Source organism: Anomaloglossus baeobatrachus, chromosome 2 (assembly GCF_048569485.1).
Source record: "Anomaloglossus baeobatrachus isolate aAnoBae1 chromosome 2, aAnoBae1.hap1, whole genome shotgun sequence".
Classification (NCBI taxonomy): Eukaryota; Metazoa; Chordata; class Amphibia; order Anura; family Aromobatidae; genus Anomaloglossus; species Anomaloglossus baeobatrachus.
The window spans coordinates 593,074,117-593,088,134 of NC_134354.1; the positions used below are offsets into that span (position 1 = coordinate 593,074,117).

Genomic DNA, 14,018 nt, shown 5'->3' on the forward strand with positions numbered 1-14,018 from the left:
CCTTCAAGACAATTTTCTTATCATGACAAATAGTAGTATGTCGGGACAAACCATGGAGCATGTACCCTATTTTAATGTTGTGCCTATGAGAGTTAATACGATTATGAAGGGCTTGTGTGGTCCTCCCTACATATCGTTTGTCGCAGTCACATTCAATCAGATAGATGACATAATCTGATTGACACGTAAGATGTCCTCGTATAACAAATTCTATACTTCCAGGGCTACATCCAAAACTGACCCACCCATGCTGGATCGACCTGCAGCACAGGCAATTTTTAGTCAAACACTTATAGGACCCCATGGGTTTATTGGTCCCTACACAGCTCGGTGGACCCCTTAACCTACTAGGGGCCAGCTGGTTTTTTATCGTCATGGCCCTGCGAAAGGTGACCCCCGGACGGGATGGCAACACTCCCTTAAGGTATGGGTCATTACATATTATTGGCCAATGTTTCCTTAAAATCCCCTTGATGGCCTCTCCATCACAGCTAAAAGTGGTTAAAAAATTGGATGAAAAACTCCCATTAGTGGTGGTGGACATCATTCTATCAGACCCATTATTATCAGCACTAAAGCTCACATTTCGCCCCTGAAGTCTAGCATCTTGATATGCCTTCTTTACCACCGTAAGCGGATACTTCTTATCCAAAAACCTCTCTTTTAAAATCTTCGCTTGGTCCTTAAAGTCATTGTCTAGCGTACAATTCCTCCTTACCCTTTGATATTGATTTTTAGGGACATTAAGTAACCACTTGTCATAATGGTTACTACTGAAGTTGATGTACCCGTTACTGTCAACTTTCTTAAAAAAGGTTTTCGTGAGGAGAGAGCCCTCCGCATGTGAGATGGTGAGATCTAAGAAGTTAATAGAGGCCCTTTCCACAGTAGGGGCGAATTTTAAGCCCCAACCATTATTTTCTATCCCTTCCAGGAAACTTAGATAGTTGTTTTCAGTGTTGTCCCAAATGATGAATAAGTCATCTATATACCTTTTATAGACAACTACATGTTTAAACAGTTTCGAGGAGTAAATATGTTGTATCTCAAAAAGTCCCATTACCAAATTTGCAAAGGTTGGTGCTGCCTTGGAACCCATAGCAACGCCACACCGTTGATGGTACATGTTGTCCTGGAACATGAAGTAGTTATTTTTAGAGATAAATTCCATACTGTCTAAAACAAAGCTTTTTTGTGTCGCAGGTAAGCGGTCATCCACCTCTAGATACTGTTTGACACACTCAAGCCCTAGACTATGCGAAATGTTAGTGTAAAGGGACGCAATATCTAGAGTCACAAACAGAAATGACTCCTTCCAAACAACCTCCACCTCATTAGTATCTTAATAGTATCTTTATCTCTAAAAATAACTACTTCATGTTCCAGGACAACATGTACCATCAACGGTGTGGCGCTGCTATGGGTTCCAAGGCAGCACCAACCTTTGCAAATTTGGTAATGGGACTTTTTGAGATACAACATATTTACTCCTCGAAACTGTTTAAACATGTAGTTGTCTATAAAAGGTATATAGATGACTTATTCATCATTTGGGACAACACTGAAAACAACTATCTAAGTTTCCTGGAAGGGATAGAAAATAATGGTTGGGGCTTAAAATTCGCCCCTACTGTGGAAAGGGCCTCTATTAACTTCTTAGATCTCACCATCTCACATGCGGAGGGCTCTCTCCTCACGAAAACCTTTTTTAAGAAAGTTGACAGTAACGGGTACATCAACTTCAGTAGTAACCATTATGACAAGTGGTTACTTAATGTCCCTAAAAATCAATATCAAAGGGTAAGGAGGAATTGTACGCTAGACAATGACTTTAAGGACCAAGCGAAGATTTTAAAAGAGAGGTTTTTGGATAAGAAGTATCCGCTTACGGTGGTAAAGAAGGCATATCAAGATGCTAGACTTCAGGGGCGAAATGTGAGCTTTAGTGCTGATAATAATGGGTCTGATAGAATGATGTCCACCACCACTAATGGGAGTTTTTCATCCAATTTTTTAACCACTTTTAGCTGTGATGGAGAGGCCATCAAGGGGATTTTAAGGAAACATTGGCCAATAATATGTAATGACCCATACCTTAAGGGAGTGTTGCCATCCCGTCCGGGGGTCACCTTTCGCAGGGCCATGACGATAAAAAACCAGCTGGCCCCTAGTAGGTTAAGGGGTCCACCGAGCTGTGTAGGGACCAATAAACCCATGGGGTCCTATAAGTGTTTGACTAAAAATTGCCTGTGCTGCAGGTCGATCCAGCATGGGCGGGTCAGTTTTGGATGTAGCCCTGGAAGTATGGAATTTGTTATACGAGGACATCTTACGTGTCAATCAGATTATGTCATCTATCTGATTGAATGTGACTGCGACAAACGATATGTAGGGAGGACCACACAAGCCCTTCATAATCGTATTAACTCTCATAGGCACAACATTAAAATAGGGTACATGCTCCATGGTTTGTCCCGACATACTACTATTTGTCATGATAAGAAAATTGTCTTGAAGGTTACCCCGATTGAGCATATACCGTTGTTCATCACGAATAGGATGGAGACCCTTAACAAAAAAGAAACATACTGGATTTATAAACTTAATACTTTAAAACCCCATGGCCTTAATGAGGTCACTGATTTGTTCCACTGATTTTTTATATATATATGTTTTTATATTTTTATTGTTTATTTTTACTGTATTTTATATAGATTTATTTATATTTATATTTATATATTGGTTTTATCCTTGAAATGGTTTATTTATATGTAATAATTTTATGGCTATATGCATTGCGAGTTTTAATAAGGTCACCAGACCTGTACTATGTATATGTGTGTACATATATATATATATTTTTTACATATGGTTTTTGTCCGGTTTGACAGAATTTCAATATAACATGGGCTTCATGGTCTATATTTATATACTGTGCTGGATTTGGTGCCTTTTGTGGGGACCGATCTTTCATTACACCGGTGTGAAGTGAGCTTCCCCGGTTGGTGTAATAGCGTTTGTCGCTGTTGGATATACTACTGATCGTGCCTTTTCTTCCCTGAGTATATATATAAATGAGCGTCCCCTTTTATACCCCTGGTCTTCCCCGTTTATTGAAATTGTCGGGTGGAGTTCAGCGGTGGTACTTTTTTGTCCTGTTTTCTTGCTTGGCCCTGGGTTTGGGACTATTCTGTACTTGGTTAATTTGTGTCTTGGGTGGGTTTACTGTTCTCTTATGCATTTTGTTGTGCATGTACCTTCCATGTGTCTGCATTTAGAGTCCTGAATAGGGGTGTGGGCACTGCTCCTATTTATTTATATATTAATCTTATTTATATTTAAGGACTAGGTTTGAAGTTTTTACTTCTGTCTGTTCTTCTCACACGGGTGGCCCTGAGACACGTCTCGGCTTCGTTGTGTGTCTAATCACTATTGGGATCTGCGGCGATGATCATAACTTTAGTCTGATCATTGTGTGATCAGGATTATGTTCACGGTTTGTTCAAAGAGCTAGGGTCATATGGGTGTAATCTGTTGGTGCGGTGTCACAGAGACCCATAGGGGCCGAGCATGCGCAGTGGGTCTGGTTCCCACGCTCTTGCCCTCCCGTGAACTTGTGCCGGCTCATGATCTTGACTGGGCTCTGGCGCATGCTCCTTTCTATTTTTTCCCACGGTCTTGCCCTTGGTTGAACTGCGGTCTGAGTTCACTGATCAGAAGCGGTTCTTCAAAATGTTCCAATTCTTCTTTCTTGCACAGCACCTGTATTTCCATTTTTCGGGTGAAGGATAGATAATCACTGGTGGCGGCAGGTTATAATGCCGTGTCTTCGTTATATATGATGTGAAATAAACATATAAGGTCTAGGGTTCTTCTCCCTTCTCTGGGAGATCGCTGACTTGTCCGGCACATGAAACAAGTATGATACTCACTGGTCTATACTTACATAAATTTGATTATCACATATAGAGGCAAATGTTTTTACACACTGTCTAGTTTTTTCTTTTTTTCTTTTTGTATAAATATGAAAAATAGTTTTTGTCCTTTTTATAAGGAAATATGTGTCCATTATCAACTAATATATGCTACACACAGATGATTTTTTGTATTTTTATGTTAAGGGTATATAGGACGTCACAACTTGCAACGTGGCATCCTTTCCCGCTCGTTTTTTTCTTGAGGGATGTTCCTATGACGTCACTATGTCTATATATTGTATGCACTGTCTAACCTGGACAGATTGGATGTTATTTCTATTTCTGGTGGTCCTGATGATGGGGGCAGATGCTCCAGAAACGCGTCGACCTGAATGACAATAAAGTGACACTGATCTGAACATCTTCTGAAGTGATCTATTGGCGCGGCATTGAACACCTCTCTCTTGTGCTTTCTGTTATCACCCAGGGGTCTAGACAGCCCGAGGCGGGAAAACAAGTAGTCTAATCTGTAGTTCAAGTTGAGAGGAGTGTGGGCTGGAGCTAGGCATAGCTCCAGCAGAGGAAGTTCAAGTTGAACGGTGCCAGAGTTTAAGCCCTGGTCCCTTTGGCTAGGTGGCATACGGTGGTGTCCGTCAGCAGGAGACGGGAAGACGGCTCGGCAGAACCGAGGTGGACCGTGACAGGGTTGTAGCCTGCCAGAACCGACATGGGGAACCGACCCGGAAACCGTAGCACAAAGGGGGGTACTCGGACCCTGAAGCCAGGACCAGAAACAAGCGGCCTGGTTAATTAACCGATTGAGAAATGGACTACAGGTTCTGTCCCACCCAAAGTCCCTCATAGAAGACAACAGCCCACCGATAGGGATAAGAGGTCACTGCCAGGGCCCATAGATCCCACGGGCCAGCGTCTGCAAGCACGGCTCCTTAGGCCACATCCAGCCAGGAGTAGACTCCTGAGTTCCAGACCAGGCAGTCCACCATACACAAAGTCAGTGCAGAGGAAAAGGACAGAGCTCACCAGCCTGATTGGGGAACCCTGAAAGCAACCGGCCGCGGCGGCTGGCCACCAGCACCTTGGTTTACCAAAGACTCGTGTGGTTCATTTACTGTGAGTAACCCTAAACGTTCCCCTGTTCTTGCTATACCCTGCACAAGGACACTGGGCCCCGGGGCAACCATCTCTACCCACAGAGGGGTTAACATCCAGCTGCCACTACACCTCCCAGCAGCGGTGGTGTCCCACCTCACCACACACCGTGGGTGGCGTCACGAACTTAATCCGGCCTAGCCCATACATCTACGTCCCCCTTTTTATTCGGCGAGCCCGTGAGCAGCAGCGGCTGCTGACACGGGGCGGCACACCCACTATTCCACGTGTTGTGTATGCTGCTGTACGAGATTGAAGACCTTTTTTTTTTTTTTACTTGAAAAATTCAAGCTCTCAAACTTGTTTTAAAACCGTTGTGGTCTGGGTGATTTACAATGCACACTAAATAAAGACTCATTTTTGATGTTTGTTTTAAAAGGTGTATCTGAAATAAAAACAAAATTCAGGCATAAATAATAAAAGGAGGCATAGTCGCTGTCCAGCGCCCCTGCAAATCCACCTCAGGCCACTCTCGAAGTCTTCAGCTGTTCTGGAAGCAATGTCTGCCCCATTCAAGTCACACGATCTCCTGAGGCTGCAGAGCACATCATCAAAGAAACATTTGATGATGCTTTATTGAAGTCCCCTGACCACTGCAGCTATTCAGAGGCTGTAAAAGTCCTGTGTCTTCTGAGTGGAAGAGACTTCACTTTGGAGCTGGCACAGACCTCCAGAGGGACCAACCCTGGAAAATGCATGTGCCAATGTTTTATTGTTTTAAGACGTTCCGTACCTGAAAAAGAAAAATCTATTTTATGGAATCTAACAGCCTCTTGGCAAATTTGACCTTGTACTGGTTTGAATACTAAGCTAGATTAATATTTTGATATTCTATCTCTCACTGTTAAAATTAACCTATCCTTAAAAGTATAGACCGTTCATGTCTTTGTCAGTGGGCAGACTTACAAAATCAGCAAAGGCTCAAAAAATTATTCCCCCACTGTAGGAATGAGCTATATAACTGAGCACATTAATGGTCAACTCACTCCGACTAATTTTCATTCAAGACCAAACATTTTACACTAATTCATGCGTCACCCTAAGTGGCATAATATCAAAAGCTTTTACTAATGTTTTAGCTCTTTTATAATGATGCATAAACACACTTCATTAAATTGCAATGGGTCACTGAACTCATATTTCATTTATTACGCTTGTATGGATTATGTATAGCACGTATGTATTTACATTTAAACAGCAGAGAGACATTAAAAGTAGCCACAAGGGAAAACCCCGCATCTTATTCTCTTGTTATACTACCATCTTTTATTTATAATGGCACAGTATGCACATTACTACCAGTCAGTAGTAATTTATGTGTTGCACTTCTCAGCAGCTCAATAAGATTAGCATTAAAGGGTATATCCGGGACTTTAAAAAAAAAAAAAAAAAAAAAAAGCGTGTAAGCACTAACAAGCTGGTAGTTGCTACCTACCCGCCTGTTTTTCACAGCGCTGTTCATCGCTGGCGCATAGCAGTCACATACCGCTCCTGCCGGCTTTAGCTAACAACATGACAACAGCGCGACAGCTCCTTTTCTGCTCTGCTCTATAGACTGGGCAAGACAGCCAATGTCATTCTGATTGATAGCCATCTCCTTGCTGCCTAAGTAGAGGAGCTAGCTATCAATCAGCGTGATGTTGGTTGTCCCATTCTGTTTACAGAGCAGAGTGGATGAGAAGCTGCCACTCTGTTGTTGCAATGTCAGCCGAGGCTGCTCAATCACTGGCAGGAGCGGTATGTGAGGAATGGCGTCGGGCACAATAGGCAGATAGGTAGCTGTTGGTATATGCAACAGACAAGAACTTCTTTATTTGTGTGAAGGAGGACTTTATGCTGATCTAACAGTAGATGGCGATGTTGTGCAGTTTTTTCACTCATTTTATTGTAAAAAGTCTCTTGTTTTTTCTGGTTTCACTTTCTCTTCCTGATGCAATGCTGTATGACTGCATATTTTTACCTCATGTTCTCTCAGAAGTAAAGAGTTTAACCCATGTAATGTGCTCTGTGAACTTTCTTCTGCAACTGGGAAGCTAGAAGCTGTTCACATCCCTGTTCATCGCTGGCGCAGAGCAGTCACATACCGTTCCTGCTGGCTTTAGATGACAACACGACAACAGAATGGCAGCTCCTTTTCCGCTCTGCTCTATAGACTGGGCAGGACAGCTAATGTCATTCTGATTGATAGGCAGCAAGGAGGTGGCTATCAAACTAGAGGAGCTGGCTATCAATCAGCGTAATGTTGGTTGTCCCACCCTGTTTACAGAGCAGAGCGGATAAGAAGCTGCCACTCTGTTGTTGCAATGTCAGCCGAAGCTGCTGAATCACTGGCAGGAGCGGTATGTAAGGAATGGCGCTGGGCACAATAGGCAGATAGGTAGCAACTACCTGCTTGTTAGTGCTTACGCACATTTTTTTTTTTTTAAAAGTCTGAGATATCCCCTTTAAAAAAGTAACAAAAATCTAAGACTGTCTCATAAACTATATGTCTCAAAAAAATGATTGCAAAATTGTAGCGTTTACCTAACAACCCTACAGATATTGGAATTCCTATTTTTGACCAATTCACTGATATACATTATATATACAATCATGGACAAATGTTTTGACACTGACACAAATTTTGTATTTTAGAAAGTTTGATGCCCGTTTTCAGATCTTTTAGTTAATTGTTCTGCATTTACCATAGAAACATCTATCAGTATTTTATATGTTTTTAAACTATTACTGACAAATAAAACAAGCTTATTCACCGACTCAATAGTTACGGTTTTGAATCTTATTTTTCAAGACTTCTGGAACTTTCCCTAGCATATTGGATATCCGCTTCTAGGCGAAATCTTGACTGATGGGAAACCAATATTTGCCAAGTCAGTGTTTGGAGTTATTCACACTTTTTTGTTTGGTTTGCCCACTGCTTTTTAAAGATTGACCAGTTCTCCATGAAATTAAGATCTGGGGCATTTTCTGTCCATGGACCAAAAGTTCAAGTGTTTTGTTCACTAAGCCTCTTAGTTCTCCTTTTTGCCTTGTGACTTGGTGCTTCAGCATGCTGGAGAAAGCATTATCATAAAATCGCTCCTGAGCATTGTCAGAAGTACCTCTTATTTATTTAATACTAATTTTACTAGCTTAAATAACACCATTAATTTCCCCAGTGGTTTACAGACATCATCATCACTATCCCCATGGGGCTCAGAATCTAAATTCCCTAAAGTCTTTGGAGTGTGGAGTAAACCAAAGAACTCGGAGGAAGCCCATACAAAAAGGGGAATAACATACAAACTCCTTAGAGTGGTCATTGGTGGGATTTGAACACAGGACCCCAGTGGTGGAAAGCAAGAGAGCTAACCACTGCAATACCCTGGGAGGAAGTTTAGATACCATTCTTTATTCATGGCAGTGTTCTTAAGCAAAATTAGTGAGCCCACCCCTGTGGATGAAAAGCAGCCCCACAAATAAATGGTCTAAGGATGCTTTAGGCAATGTGCGCACAGTGCGTTTTTCGCGGCGTTTTTGCGCGTTTTTCGGGTGCGTTTTTGGCCTCAAAACTGCAGGACTTTGGTTCCCCAGCAAAGTCTATGAGTTTTCATTTTTGCTGTCCGCACACATCTGTTTTTTTTACCTGCGTTTTTGAGTTAAAAAAAAAAATGGACAAGTCAGTTCTTTCCTGCGTTTTTCTGCGTTTTCCCCCCATGCAATGCATTGGAAAAACGCAGCAAAACGCAGAGATCAAAAACGCAGCAAAACGCAGCCAAAAACGCACCAAATCACGGCAAAAACGCATGCGTTTTTTGATGCGTTTTTTCGACGCAGGTGCGTTTTTGTGCGTTTTTAGCGGCCAAAAACGCACAAAAACGCAGCATCAAAAAGACGCAGTGTGCGAACCTAGCCTTACTGTTGGGATGACACAGACTCATGGTAGAGGTCTACTTTTCTGCTCCAGGCAATCATTATTCCAAATGTGCAAAGCAGTCTGAAAGAGGCTTCATCAGGGAAAATAACTTTACCCCAGTCCTCTGCAGTCCAATCCCTGTGCTTACTGCAGAATGTCAGTCTATTCTTGATATCTTTCTTAGAAAACAGTGATTTCTTTGCTGCCTTTCTTGGCACCTGGTCAGCCTCCAAAAGTATTTGCCTCTCAATGTATGCAGATGTACTGCCTGTTGATTTTCCTGAGCATGCTCTGCACTGGTGTTGAACCAACCTTGAAGCTTAATTATCTTTAGGAAATGACCGTAACATTTGCTGGACTGGGCACCCTGAAGCCTACTTAACAATTAAACCTCTGTCATTGAAGTGCTTGATGATTCAATGTCCTTGCCTGTAAAGCTCTGACTTAAGCTGGTGTCACACATAACGACAACGACAACGACGTCGCTGCAACGTCACCATATTCTGTGACGTAGCAGCGACCATAGATGATCGTTAGTAAGCTGTCAAACATGTTATAAAAAGCAGCAACGGAGCAGCGATCATAGCGACGTCGACGGTCGTTGTGTGGTTTCAGACGTAGCGTAGCGTCGCTGCTGCGGTGTCAAACACAAGGATTATCAGCTTATCAGCATGGCGCAGCGGGATAGCAGCGATCAAAAAATGACCTGGAGCATTCAGGAGCGAGCAACGATTTCGCAGCAGGGGTCTGATCGTTGTTATGTGTCACACACAGCGACGTCGCTGTTGAGGTCGCTGCAACGTCACAGAATATGGTGACGTTGCAGCGACGTCGTTGTCGTTATGTGTGACACCAGCTTAAATGTGTTTCTTTGATGGTAATCATGGCCAAATGTAGACAATTATTTCAAGCACTTGCTCCCTTTTAAAGCAGTCTGACCATGCTAATAGTTCAATCAGTATGACAGAGTGATATCAACTGTCTTGTCCTCATTTAACATTTTCTACTGCACTAACGAGAAGAACACTGAAATAATTCAAGTTGGTCATGTTGTGGCAGGGTAATGTGGATTTTTGTTCTTTAAGTTATTTCTCATCACAAGTAATTAGTTTGCAATTTTTTGCAATTCATAGAAAATATAGTTTATAGTTAATTGCTAGGCCGCACGAGTTTACACATAGTTTTGTTCTAACTTACTGGGATTTTGTTCATATTGTGGAAGAGAATGCAATTTGACCACATTATTTGAACTCACCTTTAGGACTTTTTTTTAGAAGTCAGTGATCATCGGTCTGAATTTGGATCGCAATTCACGGACTGACCACTCGTCTGCCGACCCGAGCGTTGTAGCTTCATATATTTCTATGAGGTTGACGTGCTCAGTTCGGAGAGATGCACGGTCAGCAGATGCATTGCGATCCGAGATCAGACTGATGATCATGGACATCTGAAACAGTCCTTATAATTATTGGATCATAAATGTAAAAAGGTGCATGTGATTTAGTTTTCTAATGAACCCTTTAACGACCTATGACTTTTTTATTTTCATCATAGATTTTTAAGAGCTGTATGAAGCAGGGTCAGGAGCTGAGCCTGCTTCATACCAGGCAGATGCTGGCTGTGCAACATAGCTGTCATGTGTCTGTAACTGTATCGTTAAACTACATTGATTGCTGCAGTTTAAAAAATTAAATGAAGCTTTCAATCAGTGACGGCAACATTTAATTGGTGATTGTCGGTAACTGTTGGTCAAAATGTTAGCTGGAGCATTACAAAAGGCTCTTTTGGCTGCTATCTTATTCCTCCTGTGAAGCACCACTACATAGGCTTCATAGAAGAACAGTAATTTCACTATATGTTGCAATAATGTGTGCAGTAAATAGTATATGCAATCGAACAGTCACAGGTTTAAATTTCCTTGAGAGACCATAAAATAATGTAAACATTAAAAAAAGTTGTAAGAATTTAATATATATATATATATATATATATATATATATATATATATATATATATATATATATATAATAAAAATATATATATACATATATATATATATATATATATATATATATATATATATATATATATATGTGTATATATATGTGTGTGTATATATATATATATATATATATATATATATATATAATATAAAAGTTTAAATCACCCCTCTTTCAACCAAGTCTAATTGGCTTGTATATGTCTTTAAGGAAGTACATCAGCCACAATAAAAAGAAAAGGCAATTATCGAGTTTTGATGTTTTTCTTTTCGGCTTTTGACATATGATTAAAATAATTTTATATTTTGATAGATCAGACTTTTTCGGATACGACAATACCAAAGATGTATATTTGTTATATTTTTTGAAGGGTTGAAAGAGGGGTGATTTAAACTTTTATATATATATATATATATATATATATATATATATATATATATATATATATATATATATATATATATATATATATATATATATATATATATATATATATATATATATATATATATATATATATATATATATACATATAAAATATATATATATATATATATATGTGTATATATATGTGTGTATATATATATATATATATATATATATATATATATATATATATATATATATATATATATATATATAATATAAAAGTTTAAATCACCCCTCTTTCAACCCTTCAAGAAATATAACAAATATACATCTTTGGTATTGTCGTATCCGAAAAAGTCTGATCTATCAAAATATAAAATTATTTTAATCATATGTCAAAAGCCGAAAAGAAAAACATCAAAACTCGATAATTGCCTTTTCTTTTTATTGTGGCTGATGTACTTCCTTAAAGACATATACAAGCCAATTAGACTTCAAATGTACCCTAATGTGGTATCGATAAAAATGTCAGCTCAGTAAGTATTCATTAATCAAGCTCCATGTATGGAAAAATAAAAAGAAATTATGGGCCCCAGAAAATATAAAAAAATATAAAAAACTGAGTCATCACTAAAATATAAATAAACTTTATTAGTTTGGTATCGCCGTAATCCGCAATCCAGCACTGAGGAAATTAAAGGGAAAATAAAGAAAACAAGAATTAAGCGAGCGTGTCATAATTACGGTGGCTCTGTGTCATGGCGGCAAACTGCTTCCTAGTCGTGCTTTCACTTCTGTACTGCACAATAGGCTCATTGCATACACACAGCTTTCCGTGCTTTCCCCGCCTACTGGCCATCTTGTCGTCTGTGATTTATTGCAGTCAGACGCGCCCCCAGGCTGTGACAGCGTCTGCCTGCAGTCATCGCTCAGCGCGACTCAGTCATTGTCTACACTCACAGCCGTCGGTCGTTCTCGATGGCCGCTCGCTGTGAGATGTAGCAGAGCTGTAAGCTGTGTGGGATCTCGTGTGGATTACGCCAGACCTGGAGGGGTCTGTTGGGGGTTAATAAAGTGATGAAAAAGGGTGTGTTTTTGTATTTTATTCCAAATAAAGGATTTTTTCTCTGTGTTTGTACTTTCATGTACAGGTTAGTGATGCTGGTATCTCATAGATGACTTGTGCCATCACTAACCTAGGATTTAATAGCAGGTGTGTGCTGTTATTAACCCCTTATTACAACGATTACCACCGCACCAGGGCAATTCGGGAAGAGCCAGTAAAGCACTGGGATTGTCACATCTAATGGATGTGGCAATTCCGGGCGTCTGCAGGCTGAGAATACCAATCCCCAGCTGGCTTCATCTTGGCTGAGTATCAAAAATGGGGATACTGCACATCGTTTTTTAAAAATTATTTATTTAAATAATAAAAAAAAGCTGCATGCAGTTTCTCTTAGGCCAGAGTCACGCACGAGTCTGGCATTGCATCACCCCGCACAACCGCACACTCTTCTGACAGGAGAAGGCCCCATGTGTTTTTATATACAAGCACGCTCGCCATACTGACCCGTAGACACTTGCACTGCTTTCCCCGCCCACCGGCCGTCCTGGCGCCTGTAACTGGTTGCAGTCAGCTGCCACGCTGCCCCTCAGGGTGGGGTTACATCTAACTGCAACCAATTACGCGCGCCGGTGGGCAGGCAAAACAGTGAATAGTCAATTGTCAACTCCTGAAGGCAAAGCTTGACCCGAAAGGAGTATGCCGCCATGACACAGCCTCGGTGAGTACACCGCGCATGCTCCTACACCCCATATCCCTTCCACCAACTATTTAATCTCCGTATTCTTGTCCCCATAGACTTATATGGGTACTGGATTCCGGAGCAGATCAGGTTTTTTTTTAAATTGAGCAGCGACCCGTCAGTCCCGTTTCTTTGTGAGTTCGAGCAGCTCTAGTTCTAACCACTGAGGCACCGTGCCGCCCTTGTTTATCCTCCAAAATTAACGCTCTCGGTCATCACAATAGCATCCATATGCTTAACAAAGGGAAACAGTGCTCCCTCTTTACTCTACTGCGACAGTCCCAATAGTTGTCAAGGGTACAGTTAGGCCCTCCAATAAGTAAGGTCTAAAAGGCTGTGTCAGTGTGAATCCGATGGCTCTCAAGCACTCCAGTACAGAAGTATTATAGTGTATGGAGCCAGCGATTAAAGTGAAAAATATTCAAGTTCCATAGTGGGACTAAAATAAAAATATAAAAAAAAGTTTAACAAAATATGTAAAAAATAAAAAAATAAATTCAAAGAAGCAAGAAAAAAATGGCAAAAAAGCAGTGTTTATGTAATAATAAAAATTAACATAAAAAGTACACATAATTGGTATAGCCGCATCTGGAACAATCGGAACTATAAAAGAGTGACATTATGTATCTCATATGGTAACAATCGTATAATTAAATAAAAAAGCAAGCGAAAATCTACCCTTTTCATTTTACACACAAAAAAAATGACTGTTGGTGAAAAAATAAAAAAGTACAGCTTAGAATATAGCGATGCAAAACCAAATTATATTTTGTTGTAAATTATTGTTTTTAGTATATAAAAAAATATAAATCTGGCAATATGGCATTGCCGTAATCGTACTGACCCTAAAGCGGGCTTTACA

The 14,018-nt window shown here is 40.3% G+C and overlaps 1 protein-coding gene across 3 annotated transcripts in view; it reads left to right on the plus strand.

Annotated features, from left to right (window-relative positions):
- The window catches only part of KLF12 (KLF transcription factor 12), a 306,275-nt gene that overhangs the window by 237,723 nt on the left and 54,534 nt on the right, over positions 1–14,018 (plus strand). The window lies entirely within an intron of this gene.